The sequence below is a fragment of the Nuphar pumila genome, chromosome 8, assembly GCF_984573655.1.
Source record: "Nuphar pumila chromosome 8, dmNupPumi1.hap1.1, whole genome shotgun sequence".
Taxonomy (NCBI): domain Eukaryota; kingdom Viridiplantae; phylum Streptophyta; class Magnoliopsida; order Nymphaeales; family Nymphaeaceae; genus Nuphar; species Nuphar pumila.
Window position 1 is genome coordinate 124,782,521 of NC_143256.1, and position 22,521 is coordinate 124,805,041.

The following is a 22,521-nucleotide window of genomic DNA, read 5'->3' on the forward strand; positions in this document are numbered from 1 at the left end:
TAGCTAAGCCATCCCCAAAGAGGAAACTAGCGATCTAGAAAGAGTGCCTTCTTGTTCCATCAAATTCGTTTAGAAAGGTTTTGTTAAGAAACAAGCATATGAGATGAAGATTCCTCAATTTTCATCACAGATTAAAGTTCACTAAAACTTGATGCTTCAAGAATCAAGTCACCCTGTTTATATATAGGTTGACAACGGTTCGGATTTGGCTCAATATCCAAACAAATCCATATCTATTGAGTAGGAGCATCCAATTAACAATTGGATTTGTCCCCTCTCAAAAATAAAAAAGGAATATGGGTTCTTCCGTGTTAAAATAGATTCTGAATCTTACGTATATTTGGTTCTGATTATGCGTAAAAGCTGTCCAATTTGCTATTTTACCCTAGTTGGATTCGAATTCTGTACTACTCTTCCTCATTTGACTCTGAAACCGAATTTCCTGGTTTGCAACCATTCTGGCTATTTTGGTCAAGCAATGATTAAGAACACTAAAACTGTGAAGGCCGAATCAATAACAAATAGATCTATGGTGAAGGAATTAGTAATGTGTTTGGAAAAGTTGGTACAAGAAGCTCTAGATACACTTCATAATGGGACTTATAATCTTAGGTAGATGAATATAAATTTTCGATACCTTCGCTAGATGAAAACTAAAGATACAGGTTCAAACCCCAGTGGTACGTTGAATAATAACTGGTAGGGGTCTGCCTAACCCCAGTTTGCCTTCACAAACTGCACATCGGCAGGCCTCCATTTGGTAAAACCCTTGACGTCCCCTTGCCCACCAAAGAGAACAGCCAACTTTGGCCTTGCAGTAAGAGATGGCCCGTGAGTTTTGAACTCATGATGTCTCGTCAACTTGGTGACATTCCTAAGCCACACCTACTAGATGCTTACAGCCCTTGTGGACACTCATCACCTCTCAAGTTACACACAGTGCCCACCCTGACCCAAAAACTCCCTAACAAGGGGGATTCAGGTCAGGGGTGGGCAGTGCCTACCCTGATCCTTTATGCCCCCCTCCCCCACCACTCTCTCTCTCTCTCTCTCAAGCCAAAAATTTCTCCAATGGAGGGGTTTTCTTGGGCTGGTAAACGATCTGAGCTTGGACTGTTCAAACTTGGCTCATCAAGGCTACATCCCTGATCTTTGCGAGCCAATCACGAGCTGACTTTAAAAAAAGTATTTTTTAAGTATTTTTTAAAACATAATATATGAAATATATGTATAATACACATAAATATATAATCCATGTACAAAACATACATAATATGTGTAATCAGATTGGGAGCGTGGATAGAATGAAGGCAATACCGAATTGTATATTTTATGTGTAATCAGGTCAGATAACCGTTGGATATAGATTAAGATGCAAATCTGCACAACGAATCTGAATCTGAAGTTTGACTTCTCGTCATTCTTCTTATTGTATTTCACAATTAATCAATACATTCTGAATACTTTTCTCTAAAAACAAAAATAGATTCTATTTGCTTTATGAAACTCAACCAATCAAATTTGGATTTGTTTAGATACCCAATGTTGTCAGTATCAGTATCGGTTCTGAATCGTTTGGCCAACGAATTCAGATGAATCAGCCGGATCCTCAAGTGCATCAGCTAAATAATAATAAAAATATATTTACTGTCAATCACACATGTTAAAACTATTAAAATAATGTAAAAAAAATTTAATTTATAGTATTTTTATATTTATTAAAAAATAGCCGATTCAGGTTAGTATCGTATCGATTTTATAATCAATTTAATTTCTGCCGATATGATACTTATCGACATCCTTAGGTACATGTTCATGGTCGATGGGAAGGGACTTGCAGGTTGTACTAGTCTAAAACCTTCTTTTATTCTTTTTGCAAGTAACCTCCCTTGGGACTTGGATGCATGCTGCATGCTTGACACAGTCTGAGGACTTCACCATTGCACCAAGCAATGGCCTTCAATTGCATAACTTGATTGTCCATTGAAATGTGCTATTTAAGAAACATGCTCTCATTAAATATTCAAATCCACCAAAAAGCGAACACAAGTTAAATTATATTCAAAGCATATTCCATATAATTTTCTTGAGAGACAAATGTAGAAAGTTAAAGTGCACTACAAAAGATTCCAACCTTCGGAATAATACATTCTTATTTTTATTATTGTTTTTTTTTAAAAGAGAAAACCCTAGCCTCCATCACCCACCACACATTGTCTGACCTCCTCTTGGTAAAACCCTTGAAGTCTCCCTTTCTCATCCAGGAGTATACCCAGCTTCGACCTTGCAGCAAGGGATGCCACATGTGAGTTTCCAACTTGTGACGTCCTGTCAACTTGGTCACATTCATAAGTCGCCCCAACCAGATGAGCGGAGCCCTTGTGGGCTATTATTGGTTTTTTTAAATATAGCTGATGGTACTGAAAATCCAAGGTACCAACATTTATATGTTGCATTAACATTTTTAGATATTTGACAAAAGAAAATCTTGTTGTTGTTTTGGGATGAAGGCGTAGTTGTTGTTGACAAAAGAAAATCTTAGTTCAGGTGATGGTACCCCAGAAAATGATGCCTTACCCGATATGCATATCGGTAGAAAATTGATATGCTGCAAGCCTGAATCAACTATTTTTTAATAAATATAAAAAATACAAAAAATATTTTTAATAGCATTTGAAAATTATTTTAATGGTTTTAATTAACATGTCAGATTATAATTGACACATAATAATTTTTTATTATTTTTGGGTCGGTGGCTAAACGATTCAGGGCCGATACCGTTACATCTCGCCTGCTAGAGAGCTTGCTTAACATTAATAATCAGGACTTTTCTGTAATTTATTTTACTTAGCATGGTTTGACATTGGTTGTAATGATATGAACCTATCATTAAATTATTGAAGAAAGAAAGAGCAATCCAAACATAATATCTTGTCGGGTATATGACTAATCAAAATAGAACAGAATATAATCCTTGAAATCTCTTAGTCAAAAAACCATGTACCTCCTTCAAATTTGGTTCAAAACTTTCATAAAGATATCTAACAGTTAAAAACAGGGTACCATTTTATTCTATTGGACACCATTTGCTTTTTGAATATCATGATTATTTAAAAGGCCATTCCACCAATTCCATAATCAACAACTCCACTATTTGGCATAAATTTTAGCTAGATTTTGTCAATATAATATGTGTGTAGTAAGCTAAAGCAAAGAACATATCTTGCATAAAATGTGGTATATATATAATGATTCTCTAAGAAAAGGATAAAGCTCGTACGTTAATATATTAGTGCATAAGAGTATCTAATATTTTTGTTTGAATTATTGTTAGACGATATCTCAAGAGATACCTTTATCATATCACAAAGGCTACATTCCTTTTGTAGTATCAATGACCAATAAACCAAACCATTTGACATTCTCCTTGTTTGTGCGTGTGTAATGACCACGTTGTATAATATCAATATAACGGCATTAAAAACAGGATAATATCGTGAAATTCACGTAGTTTTCACTTGTGCTGAAAATGGTGAAAATAAATGAATAAAAATTTCAAAAATAAGAAAAATAACAAATATAGGAAAATCTGAGAGGAAAGGGAAAGACTCATTTTCTCTTCTAACTGATGGCAGAAAGTGAGTCTTGTGATTGACATGGATATCTTCTTCGGTGCCTAAGCTTGAGTGCCTCGCCTTCCAACTGCGCCTACCACTGAATTGAAAGTCACCCTCGACTTCAAGCTCTCCCGCAAACCGAAACTTACCACGAGCTAGAAAAACCATAGGCGGATGCATCAGTAGTCTGATTTCTGTTGGGTTGGAGAAGGAGAAAAACGAGTTTCAAATGAGAGGAAGCACTTCCCAAGTGGACAGTGGAAGTCTCTCACTTACCAGGAAGATCTATCAGGGACTAACGACCTGAGAGACAGGCTATTATTACATTTTAGCATGATAATAATAAAATTATGGTATAAATCAGTATATATATATATATATATATATATATAGAGAGAGAGAGAGAGAGAGAGAGAGAGAGAGAGAGAGAGAGAGAGAGAGCATCTAATTACTGCAAGGACACCTGAAAATGATGGTAACATAACAAGTGTGTGAAAATTGTGATTATAAAAAAAAACTGTATTTCTTTTTTAATGTTTAAAACTTTAAATAAAACGACCTTACTGGTTTGGGTCAGAATTGGGGAATTTTCTAGGTAAACAAGTCATTGCAACTAGGGACTCTCAGACTAAAAGAAACATATTTATTTTTTATCTATTTTTTTTAATAGGAAGTGCCATAAAACATATCCTAAACCGTTATGGACATGAACCAGACACACCAACTGTGCTTGGACGCCAAATCTCTCTACTCATCCCCTATGCCATCCCTATCGTCATACCCCTCTGGGATCTTATTTTTGCTAGTTGTTTTTTTATCAATTCTGTCCCTTCAGTTGGATTCAACATGGTCAATTTGATAGGAATTGATCCTCGAATTACGTTTTTGACAAAAGATTATTTTTTAAATAAAAAGTTTGGCATTTTTGCAACCATTGATTTTTGGGTAGCCAGAACACAGGTTGAATTCTAGTGATTCAGATGTTGGTACTCATTAAATGGACCATGTAGATCACATATAGGAGTCAGATTTGATTAAAACAACTTGCAAGAATAAGATCCTAAGATGGGGTGTGATGATAGGGAAACCACAATCGTGTCCATCCACCACACAAACTTCTATTTTACATCATCTTCATTGTTTTCTTGAGTAGAAAGGAAAATTTTATTCAGAAAATATTTCGGTAAGATGCTGAAATGACTAAGTGATTTTGTCAAAGCAGCAACTGGTGTACATGAGATCCAACCCGAACATCAGCTACCCGACTCAATAACTGACAGAGTCATAAAAGGTCTCAATAGCGGTTTGCCCATCCAAGTCCAGTCCCCTTCCGGCCAAGCCGATCTTGCCAAGAAGAAAATATCAGGCTGAATAAAGAATATGATATTGTCAAAAGACTATCCTTCACCCCTGAACAGCTTATCATTTCTTTCCTCCCAAACTCTCCACCAAGCTGCCTTCAACAGCCGAAGCATGGCGACTGCCTGGGGGCAAGGGGTAATCCCACAGAGTTTTATGCTACCAAGACAGCGACCGTCAGTATGGCCGGCAAAGCCAGCGTGGCTAGGTCTGCGGGTGGTTTCTCCGTATAAATATATAAAAAAAAAAGCCGGCCATGAAGCCTTAAATAAAAATTGAAAAGCCCAGCAAGACCATAATAAATGTGGGGACGATGCCAAGTCCGATTCACATAGGCTGCATCATCATTATTGTTGTAGCCATCCTTACAACCATAAATTTTAGTTCTTTCATGCCAATATCATATTATAAGTATTATATATGATCTCAAGTGGTTAAGGCTGTTCTTGGAAAGATAGTGAAACCCCTATTGCCAAGGATAGATTCACCTTGGGATCTTACCGTGGGCTGGACCAAGCATTTTTTTTGGAGGCTAGGAGCCCAGGACACTAACCCGAGGTATATAAGGCTCATTAAGTGACCCCTATTCCTTGGCAGGTTTCTAGTCATCAGAAAAAAAAGAAGGTATACATGCAAGCCAAGAGTGTAGAGTCTCTCTCTCTCTCTCTCTCTCTCTCTCTCTCTCTCTCTATATATATATATATATATATATATATATATATATATATATATATATATATATATTGGTAATGATACAATGCTCCGGGAGTTCCTACTCTCACCTAATAAAAGCTTTAGATTTTCAAAATTCTTAAACTCTTTTTGTTGATCAGACCCTATAGATATGATCTACAAGCATTAATTAGTAATTAGTAGAAAACAAGTTTTGGATCATGTGATTATAGCATAGATGTATGTTTTTTAAGAACTTTAAAGATGTATGTTTTTTAAGAACTTTAAAAATCAAACGCTTGCAATGTATCAAAATTTCATGACTTAAAACATCATATTTTTATGTCCAAAAAACATGATCCAAAGCATCATTCCCTTCAAATAAACTATGATGAGTACATTCATAAGGTTTAATTGAGAAGATACAACCTACAACCATGATTTCTAATATGTGGGAATAGGTATTCTTGGAGCACCATAGCATTACTATTTATATAGATAGATAGAGAGACAGAGAGAGAGAGAGGGTAAATATTGACTAACCTTGACGGTACTTCCTTAGCAAAAAGAGTTGTTTTCTTTAACATTTTCTTTGTTTTTTGCAAGTCAAGCTCTATGGATATAGCCTATGTGGTTTATTCAATTAAAAACATATATTAGGTTGTTCGATTTTCATTATTACAGGCAGGTCTTTTAAGAGTTTCAAAAAATCAATGATTATGCACTACGATTTTTTCTTTAAAAAAAAGCACTAAAATTTCATGATTGAAAAAAATCATATTTTTATCTAAAAAACCACTCAATCTAAAGAGTGATTCCTAAATGAACTGTGCTAACTGTATCAGTGATGTCACATTGAGAAAATAAGACATGATTTTTGCAAGATATTGTGCCTTTGAACTGCAATACCATGTGGTCATACACTGTCATTTGAATGGATCTGGCCACCAAATGTTAGATTTATCCATACCAATGTCTTTAGCATTGTTTATTTACTGTGATAGTAGTTTAATCATATCCAATGCACCATAAGAATCGATTTCCAACATGGTTAACAATTGGCAGCTTAACATTCCTAAAGACAATGAAGGTTTAAAGGGTACACAAAATATCACGTGAAAGTCAAGTTTAACACATGAAATTAGTAGTTTATTTAAAAAAACACATGAAATTATTAAATGGAGCACGCTAAACATGATCCAAATGTTAACTTTTTCTTTTAGAGATCAATTTGATCTATTGCAAATCAAGTATCACCATATATATTGGTGACTAGAATAACTTATCGGGAAATATGTGAACTGGAGCGTGAACTAGGCATTTTCACCCTGTAAATGTGTTCGGGATGAACCATTTGGTAAGAATCAACTGTTAGATCATTTTTTTGATGAAAAACACTAATTTTGGGTGCTTGAATATTTACAAAAATTCTGAGCCATCGATTTTGAAGCATTAAAAGATCCTGTTTATGCATTGTACTCGGATGATCCAAGAGCTAGATGTTGAACATCAGACATTCAGCAGTTACTGTATTTTGTGTTGAGGCTTGCTGATTTCTTCTTCTGTCTTTTAGAAAAAAAAAGAATATTCTATTTATTTATTTTTCAATTTTGTGGTGACTCCTCATCAGTCATCACCCAAATTGGTTCCAATCATCCCCTATGTCATCCCTATCTTCATATCCCTATTTGGGATTTCCATGATGCATGTTGTTTTGAGCAAATCGGGCTCTGTAGATGTGATCTACATCATTCATTTAGTGAAGATCAATATTTAAATAACCAAAATCCGACTCGTGTGTAAGATTTTTTGGTGATTCAAAAATCAACAGTTGACAAAACACAAAATTTTGTGATTTTAAGTCATGTTTTAGTCAAAAAATACAAACCAAGTGTTGATTCTTATTAAATCGACCATACTGAATCTAGGGGTGGCAATCGTGTCGGGTTGGTGGGTCGACCCAACGGGTTGGCGGGTCAGCATACCTCAACCCGAACCCGACCCGTTTATTAAACAGGTTGGCTGTGGCAAACACGAACCCGACCCGTTTAATAAACGGGTAACTCGACACGACCCGCCAACCCATTTAATAAATGGGTTGGGTCAGGTCGGGTTGGCGGGTCGACGGGTTGGGTTGGCAGGTCAGGTTGGCGGGTTGACCCACCCGCCTAACCCGTTTATTAAACGGGTCAGCCGGGTTGGCGGGTTGGCATACCCCCAACCCGAACCCGACCTGTTTAATAAACGGGTTACGCGGGTCGACCCGTTTATTAAACGGGTTGGCTTAAGCCCAACCCGAACCCGCCTAAGAGGCGGGTTGGCGGGTCGTGTCAGGTTTTGCCACCCCTAACTGAATCCATCTATATGGTCAGATTTGATCAAAACAACTAGCACATAAGATTTGAGCGGGGTATGAAGATAGGGAATGACATAGGGGATAAGTGGAACTGGACTGCAGACAGTCTGCAGTCATCACCGCTGTTTACACATGTTTCACAATGTTAAACAAATCTAAAAGAAGACAGATTTTCAGCTGATTGTATCCATTAAACACTTTCCAAAAAAAAACAGATTTAAGATCCATTAAACCAAGATAGTCAAGAAAGTAGATTGAGTAATCCTTATTATGGTATCAGATTCCTTCTCCGTGGCCGTCCACATAGCATGTGCAAATTTTGAAAGGTCTCTATGATTGCGTAATGTATGGCCAGATGTGGATTTATAACGTCAGATGTACCAGAAAGTTTACCACTAGATCAGATTGCTTCACATAACAGTGGTGCATAGCTTGATAGTAATAGACCTTGCCTTCTACCAGCTTGTCAGTAGGAAGGACATAATGAAAATAAAGAGCTATAAAGATGAAAATGGAAGTTGTTATGCCATTTTTTCTGTTTATGAGTTCACACAAATAAATGTATTCTAAACCACAGGATAGTGAATAAGAATGTCACTAGGTAACATGCAGAAACACGATTCACATTCTAGCTCAAACTAAAATAAATGTGCATAAATATATATAAATGAGGCTATATGTTTTGATCTTGATATTAAAAGTTATAGTCCAAAGGTCTGTTTTAATCTCTGGTTTTCTTAGAGCCAAACCTGTGAGCTTGGAGATTGTATATGGATGTTCCAAGGGAAATACCACATGAAGCATTTGAGGCCTAAAATTGATGTTGTTTTTTTGCATTTCTGCAATGTTCATTTGTCTTTCTTTTATTGGCAACATGTATTAATCTTTGATTAATAGAATCTGACAAAATCTCAACTGGGCTATGCTCTCTTTCTCTTACACACACACAAAAAGTTCTCTATATATATTGTTTAAATAAAACCATGCAATATATAGCAACAATCTCAACTGAGCTAGGTTCTCTCTCACACACACACACGCACCCACCCACAAAGTTTCGCTATATATATTGTTTAAATAAAACCATGCAATATACAGCAACAATCATGCTTCACCAAATCCAAAACTGAAACATGTGTATGCATGAGAGAGAGGCTGCACTTTCGGTGCACTAACCAAGACAAAAAGATGGTGTTCTTGGCAAGTGTGACAACACCACAGCATGTCAGCATCTATTGTTTGCTTGATATTGGCGAAACAAACACTGGGTACACAATGGACCACTTAGCTAATGGTTCTTCTGTGGATTCATGCCCAGTATAATAAAATGGCCTTCATCCTGCACAGCTTTCTTCATCATTGTGCAAGTCATATATATATCAATCAGTTGTGCAGCTGTTAGCTACCAATTATATCTAGCAACCTGAATCAAAAGGACCATCACCAGATTCAGACGAGTGGGGCTACACCTACAGTATAGTTGGGGTGATCGTCACACCCTAGCCTTTCCCTATTCAGTTTCTCCACAAAGCTAAAAAAGCGGTGGAGAAAGAGGAAATCCAATAACAGAATTTCTATATAAACTTATCCTAAGAACAACATCTCTCAGTTTTCCTTTTCATCTTTTTTTTTTTTTGCTTTTAGTTCCAAGCATCAGATTGTTTTCATCAAATGGTAACACGTATAACATGATAGATGCTATTGTCTCTCCACAAGGACAGTCTTCTGTACATTTCCATGAAGCATGACATGGGGACATCACGTTAAGGGAACGCCCTTGTATATTTGGTCCACTTGCCACCGTCATGGCGTCCAGACGAGTCTAGACAACAATTCCAGGTGGTACTTCACGATCAATCCTTTTTATGACTCACCATGGTACTTATCTTCGTTAAAACTAATAAATTGGCCATATTGGATGCATCCTAAAGATTTGAAATTACAACACAACAGAAGGTATCATTCTTTATGGGTTTTGGAGAGAGAGAGAGAGAGAGAGAGAGAGAGAGATGAATAACGGTTTATGCTAGACTGACATGGTGATACAATGGGTTTCTCTCTTTTGCTTTTTGCTACCAATGCCTTTCCATGCAATGGGAAACCTGTTCCTGTTTTGCACCTCAACAGTATGGCGTAATGAGGAACATTACCTTCTCCCTATTAATAAACGGTTAAAGAAGGAACTAGAAAACGTAAAATATGAAGAATATTGCCGTTTGGCCTTCTTGGCTTTGCTTATGAGCCAATGGCCAAAGGAAACCTAAGAATAGGAAGAAAGAAAAACAAGAGATCGAGAGAAAATGAAGCCAAAATCACACATAAAATAAAAGGTCAAGAAAAAGTACAAGAGTTCATTATTCTCTTTGATATTGATAAGAGAAATTGAAAGTTTGATGTATGGGGCATATTGCTTCAATATAAAAAATCATCATAACCCAAATCTAGCAGCGTGGGCTAATGAGTGATCAGTCTTTTAAGAGATATAGCGAAAAAAGGAAAAGGCTGAATTAGAGGGGCAGCACCCTGATCAAGGAGAAACTGAAAAAGCATCACTAATTGTGATATGCAACTGCACGCCTGTGACTTCTGCACAACTGTTCTAACAGTAAGTGGGCACAGAGAGAGAGAGTATTTTATTTCATAATCACATCTATCTTTTTTTTAAGGAATAAACACATCTATCCTTAATATGAGGGATACGGATCGATATAAAGCATAGGAACTAACAGATCATAAATCCAACATAATAGATCTAGGCCTGATCCGTGAACAGTGTTAATTCTCATGGGTGTTTTGTAATTTTATCAAGGCATGCAGGGTAGATTTATTACTGTTTATTGAAATAAAGGGAAATATCATCTGAATAAATGGGGAAAACACCAATAGAATTTTTGGCAAGAAGTATTTGTAAGGAAATCATATATACATGAACCACGAAATCAATTACCAAATTATAATTTGCGATAAAGAAAGATTGGTATGACAGATCTCTATGTTTTCTCCAAGTTCTTTTTTGTTAGAAGATAGATAACAGTCAATCTATTATGAAAAATATATGTCGATATTGATAGCTCAGATTAACATACCATTAACCACATAAAAATAAAAGAAATAGGAATTACCATGGCTGTTGGAGATTTGAAGTGAGACAAGAAAGAAATCGTGCAGATATTAGCGGATGAAACTGCAGCATGATCTGTTCTCCTTTAGAGAGAGAGAGTCAGATCATGCTGGCAGCTTCAACCCCTAAACCTTCACCTCACCACCATCATCAAGAAGGCCGCCGCCATAACCATTGCTACCATCTCCAACATCAAAGATGAATAATAAGGGCGTAGAGAGAGAGAGAGAGAGAGTAGGGTTTTCTCTTCTGCCTTGGATGGTGTTCCTTACGGAGAGAGGAAACTCACTTTGATGGGAATAAATAGGAGGATAGCCACGAGTTTTAGGGATAAATTTTGAGAGAGAGAGAGAGAGAGAGAAGGACTAAATATGGTGGTCCCAGAAAAAGCGAGGGAGGGGAAAGGGATTGAATACTATTCATGTCGACGCCACTAGGCATGCAGGCTAGCGTAAGTTTCTAAAATTACCCCACCCATCGTTTTTATTTTTAACCCTCTCTCTCTCTCTCTCTCTCTCTCTCTCTCTCTGCGTGTCTTACAAGATGGGATAAAAAACACCAAAAAATGTTAAAAACATTCAACCTCCCGGGGACCATCTTCAGCACGATAATTATAAAGAAAACTCGACACCTAACAGTACATGTGACTCCCTCTCAGAGAGAGAGGGAGACGATTTTACCTCTACATTAAGGCTGGTAAACGAGCTAAGATTGAAGTGTTAAAGCTTGTCACATTCTTGTGATGACCGAGTTAGAGCTCATAATAATCTCGAGTTAAATGATTCGGTTTCGAGCTGTCTTGTTTATAAAAAAAATACATTGGTTTAGAGACGGAAGAAATATGATAAACAAAAAGTACATGTAAAATATATCTAAAAATTATTTTTAATACTTAATAAGCTTAAACGAGTGGAGCCTAATTAACTGAATACCTATTGTTCATATTCAGCTTGCCGAGCCTATTTTACGAGTTCAACGAGCTCTTTACGAGGCAAACATGAGCCGAGTCACGAGTTCCAAGGAGAGTAAGGCTCGACTCGTTCCCAGACCTACTCTCCATAAATTTCATATGTAGAATGATTTAAAGGCATTTTCTATAGGCACTGTACCTCTGTTTAGAGATTACGACATTTTTTGTGAACAGAATAGCCTCAAGATTCAACAAAGTATTGAGATTATACAAATTTATTTTCGTGTGTGTATATATATATATATAGAGAGAGAGATCCAGAGAGAGAGAGAGAGAGAGTTGCATGCCTTAGTAGCATGGTGTCTATGTTGAGGGATGAATGCAATAGATAACCTCTTATGTGTCAAAAGCTACCACTGTGTTTATGTTGAGAAAGGCAAATAATTAGTAGTTGAAAGGCATTGACCGCAACTTGGCGATGGTGACGGATTTCAATGAAATAAATAAATATTTTTTCTATGGAAAATAAATAATTGTTGGGAGATGGCATCTTATGGGGTTTTGAAGAGATCAATATGTAGGTGCTAATTAAAGCTGCCAGCAGGTTGGTTGCAATCCGCATCCATATTAGTCATTGGATCAGATATCCAAGCTGAGAATGGAGAACAGATCGGAAATAGGGGTGCCAATGGGTTGGGTTCGGTTCGGGCCCAGGTGAGGCCAAACCCAAATCTGATTTTAAATGCTAGTACTGAGTCAGGACCCAGGTCCAATCGGACCCACCATAATGGAAACCATGCCCGGATCCTATAAGGATTACACCAATCTGATCCAGTAAAATAATTTTTGCATCTTTTTTACAATGAAAATTTGTGGATCTTAGTCGAAACTCGGTTCAGGCCTGGGTCTGGTATGAAATTTCACAAACTATATCCAGCTCCATATAACCCAGATTCTAATCGGACCTCCTTGTTTATAACCAAACTCTGACCCTATAGGGTTTTGTACCGGTCAGGAAATCCTGACATGGATATGATCCAGATCCATGTCAGGATAGATCCAGTCTTTCTTGATGTTTGGTTCTGGATCTTGAGCATCCACATATGGATTTATATCCAGACTTTTCACCCCCGTTGAATCCAAAACCCATTCCAGTGTCCTACAGCTCAATGTTCTGATAGGGGTCTGAGTATGGATTTCCTTAGGTCCAATCCAGATTCGAAATATTCCTCTGTGGTCCTAACCCAACGGCCTCATGGGTTTTTTTAGGCTACTTTCATTTTTCAATAATATTTTCAGCCCCTTCCCCTCCTCTTTGTGTAACAAATTTGAATGTACTATTTAGAGTCCACTAAAATCCATTTCATTTTAGCTTCTTCTTTGTTCATTTGTGGGCAACTTGACAAGCTTAATGGAATCTGAAATAGTCTGTCTTGCAGTTATTTTTACGCTATCTGTGATGCAATTGGGTATTTACAAGTGAAAAACTCAAACTACTAGTTCTATTAAAAAGTGGCACTTTCATTTCAACCATATCTCATGGCTGGTCTCCTTGCTTTACAAGGTGTCCCTACAAACACATTTAAAATTAATCCCCCTTTTGAATAATGGGGTTGTCATTTATGCTTCAATACAAGAGTATGTTACTTTCACTTGGTCCCTATGTGACTAGCCACTCTTTTTAAAAGCACTACTTCCCTTGTTTCCATTAGGACAAAAGATGCTATTACTTTATGCAATCCCTTTTGTCCACTTATTGAAATTACCTCTCCATTTCCTCTCATTTCAAGGTTATAAACAAACTAATAATTCAAATAAATCTTTCTAAGATTCGTTGACACCAATGGGTCAATATAATAATATATTTCGTAGGGCTATGGTTCTCATCCATTTCGCAGGCAAGTGATTTGTAAAGAATATGTCTGACTTCTTATTTTTCATAGTGGCACTTCAATTTGTGTTAACCATGAACTCATCTGACTAGTGTTAAAATAATCATTAAAAAAGTAGGGTTTTCTTTTCTAATCCGTTATGGGGGACTTGCTTGTGGAAATAACAATGGGGAGTCAACCTTTAATATCTTTAGCAAGAGAACATATTCAATGGGTAGAAAACTAACAAACTAAGATTAAGTCTCTCTCTCTCTCTCTCTCTCTCTCTCTCTCTCTCTCTCTCTCTCTCTCTCTCTCTCTCTCTCTCTCACGCACGCGCACACGTGCATGGGTGCTGACACAAACACATCAAGGCTCTCATAGGCACTGCCTTTTAAAATTCTTGAACATAGAAGTTCATGAGCCTGGAAGAGAAGATCATAAATATTTCTAGTTCCAAGATGAATTAGAAATTCGTGAAATGTGGTTTGTGCAAGACAAAATCCAAGTAGAAATTAAAAGTCTTTCAAAATTCTGTCGACTTTTATGATTGCACCATCTCCAACTTCTTCTTCTTCGTATTATTATTATTATTATTATTATTATTATTATTATTATTATTATTATTATTATTATGATGATGATGATGATATTGTTATCATTCTTATTATATCGTTATTGTTATTTTATTGGTGGGCAAGATAATAAATCATGAACAATGGCGTCAGAAAAACTTTGCATGAAAATGTATTAGAATTTTTCATAGTGATTAGCTACAGTATTATCTATGGTAATTATCTATAGTAAATTCCATTTGGTAACTGTTGTAAAATGTGCACCCTTGGTAAGTTGTGTAGGTAAATTGTTTGTATCCTTATCTAGCATGATTCAAGACTTGATTCTTTCCTCCATTTTGGAGATTAGTTGCTACATTCAAGGGGAATGATATCTCCATTGTAACTTCCCTGTACTCTTGTATATAATCATTTTCTTAGAGCAGAAGTAAGAAATAGATAATTACTATAAAAAATTCTAATAAAATGGAGAAGATATTTGTGTGTTCCATGACAACCAAGAGGTCCTATTAAGTTCTCCTAGCTAGTCCTAGTATATATAGAAGAGGAGATCAATCACTAAATCAATATCTGCTTTAATTCTTATACCGAACCCTCTTTTGGATACCACAGACATGACCAGCTGCTATGTGGGCAACTTTTCAACGAGGCTTTTATAACGACCATTTTAGCAAATGTACTATACTGGGTAAAGTCGCTAAACTTTATTATTATGATAGAGAGTCCTTAATTTGAGTCAAAATCATCATTTGCTGACAAGATTTTATAATCTTGATTCTGTAAATTAAGTTGAAATGTGCCAATAATTAGATCTAATTAAGAAGAACTTGTCAAATTTGTGCCTGTTGTCTTTTGAATTTGACACCCCTAAACCTCTACTTGTTTCATAGGTTTGACCCTATTAAAATAATATATGGTTGAGGTTATTGCTAGGGTTTCTAATCTTAATGGGAGATTTGAGTTCTCACTCTCTCTAAATAGAGGGTCTCACTTTAAGTAGGCGCACTACGTCAAAAAGTAAGGTTTGCTTATTGTCTTCTTTTCTAACCAAAAAGCAAACTGATATTGCAATAGTTTGCTCCTAAACCTAGAGTAGGCACAAATTCTGAGCCTAGCTTGGTTGCAGTTCAAGTTCGATAAGTCGACCACCATTGTACCTTTTTTTTAAAGATTTATAACCCGAAGAAACCGCAGCCAACATGAAGACCTGGTTGCGCTGGCTCAGCCTGCCATAGCTACGGTCGCCATGCTGGTGATGTAGAACTCCGAGGCTAGGAACCCCCCCCCCCCCCCCCCCCCCGGGGGGCAACCACCATTGTACCTTATTCCATCTTCTTCTTCCATAAGTTCATCAACAAGGTAGCATGGTGAAAGACGCATAGTACTGTTTTCTTCCATTCTCTAATGCTGTTAATAAAACATTGATTTAATACCTAATTTATCAATAAATTGGAATATTTTTGGAGCCATAATTGGATAGCATCTGACCCACTCAATTTACAGGAGTCATAACTCAGCACCTTGACAAAAGATTTCTACCAATTTTGGTGTGTTAGAAAGCTCATTTTGTTCTCTATATTTTACCTATTGGCATGAACATGAAATTAAGCTATTAGAATTTTGATGGATTCACTTATTCATTAAATGAACTAAGCAATAAATCTCAGACAAATATTGAATGTTAGGTGATATTTCATTGTCTAAACTCATTGATAAACTAATAAAGGGATTTTCTCAACTTGAGACACAACTAATTAAGTTGTTCAGGACCAAACTTGCTTGATTAGGTCTCAAAAGATGTTTTATAGTTAGTTTTCTATATTAGTTGTGATATTATTATAAGCATTTAAATCTTATTATAATTTGTGTTTTGCTAGGCTTATGTTAAAAATGCGTAGGTTTTTTTATCATTTTGCATAATAAGGTTAAACCTATAGTCTTTATTTAAATTGACAACAATAGGCCTTAATTTTTGCCACAGGTGAGAATGTCTTCACCTAAGATGGTATAATATCCAGCTGATATCCCTTGCTAGTGGCTCAATTTATGTTCTGTCATGACTAGACCTAATTTGGTGCTTCACATTGTAGGGCCAAAGTCTTTTCAAGGGTGTCCTGCAACATTCTATTAGCAGGTTTTAAACTGAATGCTTTTAGTGATGAGATGCCCTTTTTGTTGGTAAATAGTGCAACTAAATGCCAAAGTGAATAGACACCTAAAAATGTAATGTAAAGGTAGTTCAAGTTATTCACACAAATAGTGAAACTCAAAGCCGTTCCTAAAAGTTTCATCAATGGGAGCCTTTTATTCTATTTGGCCATAAGTTGGCAAAACTCATATCACATCTAAGAGTTTGCCATCTCTTAATCAATTAGAGAGAGAGAGAAAATAGTAACTGGGTCTGTTAGACTTGAACATGAATGAGTGGCTAGGGTTAGTGTGAAGTTGGTGTTTGTCTAACGTGCCTATAATCCTGTGGTTGGTATAGAACAAGGTGTGTGTACGGAACTGTTTCTTAAGAAAATTTTGTGCCAATTTTCTTTCATTCTTTCTCTTCTTCTTAAATATCTTACTGTACTTGGTGTTTGAGTTCTAGGGAAGGTAGTTTCTTTCATTCTTCTCCTCTTTTTAATATCTTACTGTACTTGGGATTTTTTCACTATTACAGAAGTTAGTTTCTTTAATTCGTCTCTTCTTCTTAAATATCTTACTCTATTTTGAATTTCACTAGTAGAGAAGGTAGTGAACGGACACTATGAGAAAAATTGATGCTGCCTATTGAGGAGCATCCACATGTGATTGTTTTGAATGCCACATACACATGGGACATGGACGTTCGATATGGATATACGAGTGCAATTTTTTTAAAAAAAAACAAGACACGAGAATTCAGATTTTTATTATTTAATCGATAAAAATAATAATTTTGATATTTTAATATGTGAAAAGGCATTTTTTATTAAAACATTATTTTAAAGCAATTAAAATTTACAGAATATTGTCTAAACATGTCATTGCGTTTCACGTGGCATGCCACGTGTCATGTTGTGTCCCTAGACATGGGATGGCGTCCTTTATAGCGTGTCCCTGTGACATTGGTTTCCTCTAAAAGTTGGACATTCAAAAACCTTGTAGTTAAAGTCCTTAAGCAGATGAAACCCACTTTTTATGATGATTAGGATTGGATCTGGGAAAAGACTTACCCAGGACCAACCAATAGGGTACTTATCCAGATCCAACAGATCTGGTACTAAAACCATGGGGTTTGAAATTTTTTGACCCGGTTGAAGACTTGCCGGAACTTGGATCCAACCCTATCCAAAGCAATTAGGTGAATGAACCAAATGAGGCTAGCCATGGTCCATATCTTATCTGGTTGGAATCAAATCCATCAACAGCATTAAATTGGTTGATCTGAAAGCATGAAATAGGTGCTTTTGCTCATTAATTAGTCCCGGATTCGGTTTTCCTAAAAGGACAGATCATGGCAAGATAGGGTTGATTTTTTATTAGGTTAAACTTTGGTGATGATGTTGGGCCTCAGCGTCTAAAGATAATGTGCTTGATGATGAAGAATAGAAGCATCTATTTCTTCAAATTTAATTGCATTAAATGGATTAGGCATGTCAACGTTCTCTACAAGAAAAATGTTAATTAGCGACGAAAATTGGTGACAGATTATTTTCGTAGCCAAGTTGCGACGGCTTAGCGAGAGAAAAATGGTCGTCGCTAAAATTCAAATTTGGTACGGATTTAGCGACGGAAATATTCTGTCTCATACTCCATCGCTAATTAGCGACGAAAAAGTTCTGTGTCAAACTCTGTCGCAATGTAGCGACGGATTAGCGACATAAGTTTTTCGTCACTAAAGAAGTCACTACTTAGCGACAGAATGATTTCGGCGCTAATCCATCGCTATTTTCGATATAAGTTCGTCTAAGCCGCAACATTCTCTCTCTGATTTTCCCCAAATCGAACCCTAACCCTCCCGTCTCTGCCGATCCTCTTGTCCGACCACCGTCGCCCCTTTTCTGGCAGCTCCACCGGTGCCTCCTCTCCGGACGACCGACCCCGTTCGGTCACCTCACCCCCCCCCCCTCCCTCTTGGTTTCTCTCTCTATCTCAAGCCTCCTTAATCGCCGGAGCCCCCCGTCCACACTCCCTCTCCTCGTCGGAGCCCCCCATCCGCGCTCCCTCTCATCGCCATCCACACTCCCTCTCTCCCCTTGCGTTGTCTCATTCTTATTCTTTTTTTTTGGCTTGGTCCGGCAGGGGCCATCGGCCCCTGCCTCCTCATTTTCAAGAGCCGCAGGGGCCTTTGGCCTCTGTGCCCACACCCCTTTTTTCGTCTTGGTCCGACAAGGGTCATCGGACCCTGCCCCCCCCCCCCCCCCCCCATTTTTTTTGTCTTGATTCGATAGGGGCCATCGACCCCTGCCTTGTCCTTTTCAAGAGTCGTGGCCCCTGCGCCCCCCACCCCTTTTTTTTGTTTTGGTCTGGCATGAGCCATCGGCCCCTGCATCCTCCTTTTCAAGAGCCGCAAGGGCCTTTGCCCCCCCCTTTCGTCTTGGTCAGGCAGGGGCCATCGGCCCCTGCCTCCTCCTTTTCAAGAGCCGCAGAAGTCTTTTGGCCCCTGCACCCCCTCTTTTTTTATCATATATAACTGTACTTTGCAGGTGCATAGTTGAGCTAATTGCGCGATGCTTAGAGCTAAGCATCACATACAACTAAAAATGAAATGTAAAAAGAAATAAAAAAAATGCAAAGGCAATAACATGCAAATTGGGTAAATACTCGTGGTGAATAAGTGATGCAAGCGCATCACGAGTTATTTAATTTCTTGGATGCAACAATTTTTTGTTCACACACTCACTTAGCTGTGGATATCTAGGACTGCTTTGATGGAGTTCGAAGATCATGCTGAGTATGATTTTAATGTATGAAAATGGAAGTGCTCTTATTTTTGGAGTTCGGATTCCATGCTAGTCATGGTAGTAGTTAGCGGGATATTAGAGTGTGTTTGTTGCAAGTATATGTTTGACATTGTTTTGATATGATTGTTTTGAATATATTGCAATGTTTGATGTAACTGTATCCATCCTTGCATGCAGTTATTTTCAATTTGATATAATTTATAGGTGATGTTTCGCCTGCACATGACCCACATACACCATCTATTCATACACATCACGAGACAACGCCAGATGCAGGGTCTTCTCAGTCTGACACACGATGACTCATTTAAATAGTGTATATCGATAGTCGACCATAAGTATTTCAGTGTCACTTGTCCAATACTTATCTTATAAATAGTGTATATCGACAGTCGATTGTTAATATATATCAATTCAGTCGATTAATAAGTAATTCATATTGTAATAATTACTTTGTAGGAATCATAAGAGCAACAGATGGTAGAGTGATATGGCGATGACTCCACTCAGCATCCGCCTTTTGATCCTGCAGCATGGGTGACTGCAACCGGTGAACCCAAAAAAGGCCATGTGTTCGGGTTTGAGAGTAACATAAACACCACACCAGTCGTTCCCTTCTGCAGCCAGGGCTCTCAGAGTTCTCCCGCCAGCATCAACTGTCACCTTCTGATTGACCCTGCTATATCTTGGGATGGTGTATGTCAGCGTCTTGAAGACAAAATGCGTGACTTTTTATATGAAGTCATTCCCAACCTTGTCCATAATGAGTTGTGCAACTTTTTTCGAGACAGGAAAACTTTGTCTGAATTCAACATGAGCTCCGGTGCCCGTCAGGTATAAAGTTTCATGTAATTTGTTTCATGTCGTTAGATTTCAAGCTAGTATATGCATGATTGAACACATATAAGCATGATTTCATCACTATACAAAATTTTGACTACCTTATAACACATATATCCATGATTGAATCACTATGAAAGTTTTTTTACAACCTTAGAACACATACAAGCATTCTTTCATCACTCTGACAACTTTAGAACACATATGAGCATGATATTAACATATATGAAAGTTTTTTGACTGCCTTATAACGCATATATACATGATTGAATCAATATGAAAGTTTTTTGACAACCTTAAAAAACATATATGCGTGATTGAATAACTATGAAAGTTTTTTAACTGCCTTAGAACACATATGAGCATGATTGAGTCACTATGAAAGTTTTTTGACAACCTTAGAACACATATGAGCATGATATTAACATATATAAAAGTTTTTTGACTGCCTTATAACACATATATGCATGATTAAATCAATATGAAAGTTTTTTGACAACCTTAGAATACATATATGCATGATTGAATCACTATGAAAGTTTTTTGACAACCTTAGAACACATATAAGCATGATTTCATCGCTATGAAATTGTTTTATTGCCTTAGAACACATATATGCATGATTGAATCACTATGAAATTTTTTTACTGCCTTAGAACGCATATATGCATGATTGAATCACTATGAAAGTTTTTTGACAACCTTAGAACACATATAAGCATGATTTCATCACTATGAAAGTTTTTTACTGCCTTATAACACATGTATGCATGATTGTGAAACATAACACATTTATTTGACAGCCTTATAAATATTATATGCATGCGCGAATCACTGTGACATTTTTTTGACAACCTTAGAACACATATCTGCATGATTGAATCACTATAAAAAAAATTTGTCAGTCTTAGAATACATATCTAAATTTTGTTATTGTCCTTCACTTTATTGCTAGTCTACGCATCATTCAGTCATTTACTTTGATTGCATTAAACTAGGTGCATTGCATATAATTTATTTCATTATATTTTGTTTATCAATACTAACATTTCAGCTTTCTTGTAGGATGCTGGAGATGATCAGTGTAGAGGAGCTGATGGAGGCATGGATGAAGGGGCAGATCGAGACAATGAAGAGGATGATGCCCCGAATCTTGGCGAGGATTAGATTCATCTGTTTAATTTGTTTCATGTACTTGTAACTAATTAGAACTTGGCAATGACCAGTGTTATTAAAAATGTGCCTCAAGGCACAAAAAACGCGCCTCACCTCAAGGCAAGGGCCTTTATGCCTTTAGGCACATGTATAAAGCGCAATACCCTTGAGGTGTGTGCCTCATAGGCCTTGAGGCGCATGCCTTGAGGCGAGGCGCACCTCAGACTGAGGCATGCATGCCTCAATTTATTTGGTCAAATGAGGGTCAAAACCCCCATTCGACCAAAAAATTAGGGCTTAAACCAAGCCCTACCGACCCCTTTATGTGTTTTTATTTTTTTTCTCACCCCCATCTATGTTTTTTTCTCATAGCCTTCTCTCCCTTATGGCTCTCACAGGCTCACAACATCCTCTCTCGTGTGGTGGAGCCCCGAAACAGGTATGGTTTTTTTTTGCTCTCTCGTTCTCCTCTTCTTCTTCTTATCTCTTCTCTCGTCTCTTGCATGATACAACATTCTCTCTATCGCGTGTGATACAGTCGCCCCTCTCTCTTTTTTCATTTTTGCTTTTTTCACCCCTCTATTTTTTTCTCATTTTTATGATGGCATGTGATAGATTTTGTCTCTCTTTGTTTTCATACGATGCATTCAACTATTCTAATTGATAAAATATTGTAGTTCATGCGCATATTTACGGTGTTTATTTTTTTTTTTCAATTTTTAGTTCATGCACATATTCACAGATTTTGTCTCTCTTTTTGTTGTAGTTCATGCACAAAAAATGCATTCAACTACTCTAATTTATTCTTTTTTTTTCAGTTAATGTGGAAAACCATTTCATGTTATGTTAAAAACTTTGGTCAATTTTTTGCCAGCCACCAATAAAAAAATGGCTAGCATGGCACCATGTGTCATGGGCTATTACATCCCAAGTTCCCAACCATTTTCTGATCGTTGAATGTGCCAACCAACTTGATGAATGATGGGAGGCATGGCAGGGAGCATGAAGGGTTGAGAAGCTAGCTCCAATAAGCCTGGTTTCTCAAATGAAAAAACTGGTTGGGTCTGGTTTTTAATAAATCATGATTTCAATGAAAACCTGCCTTATACTG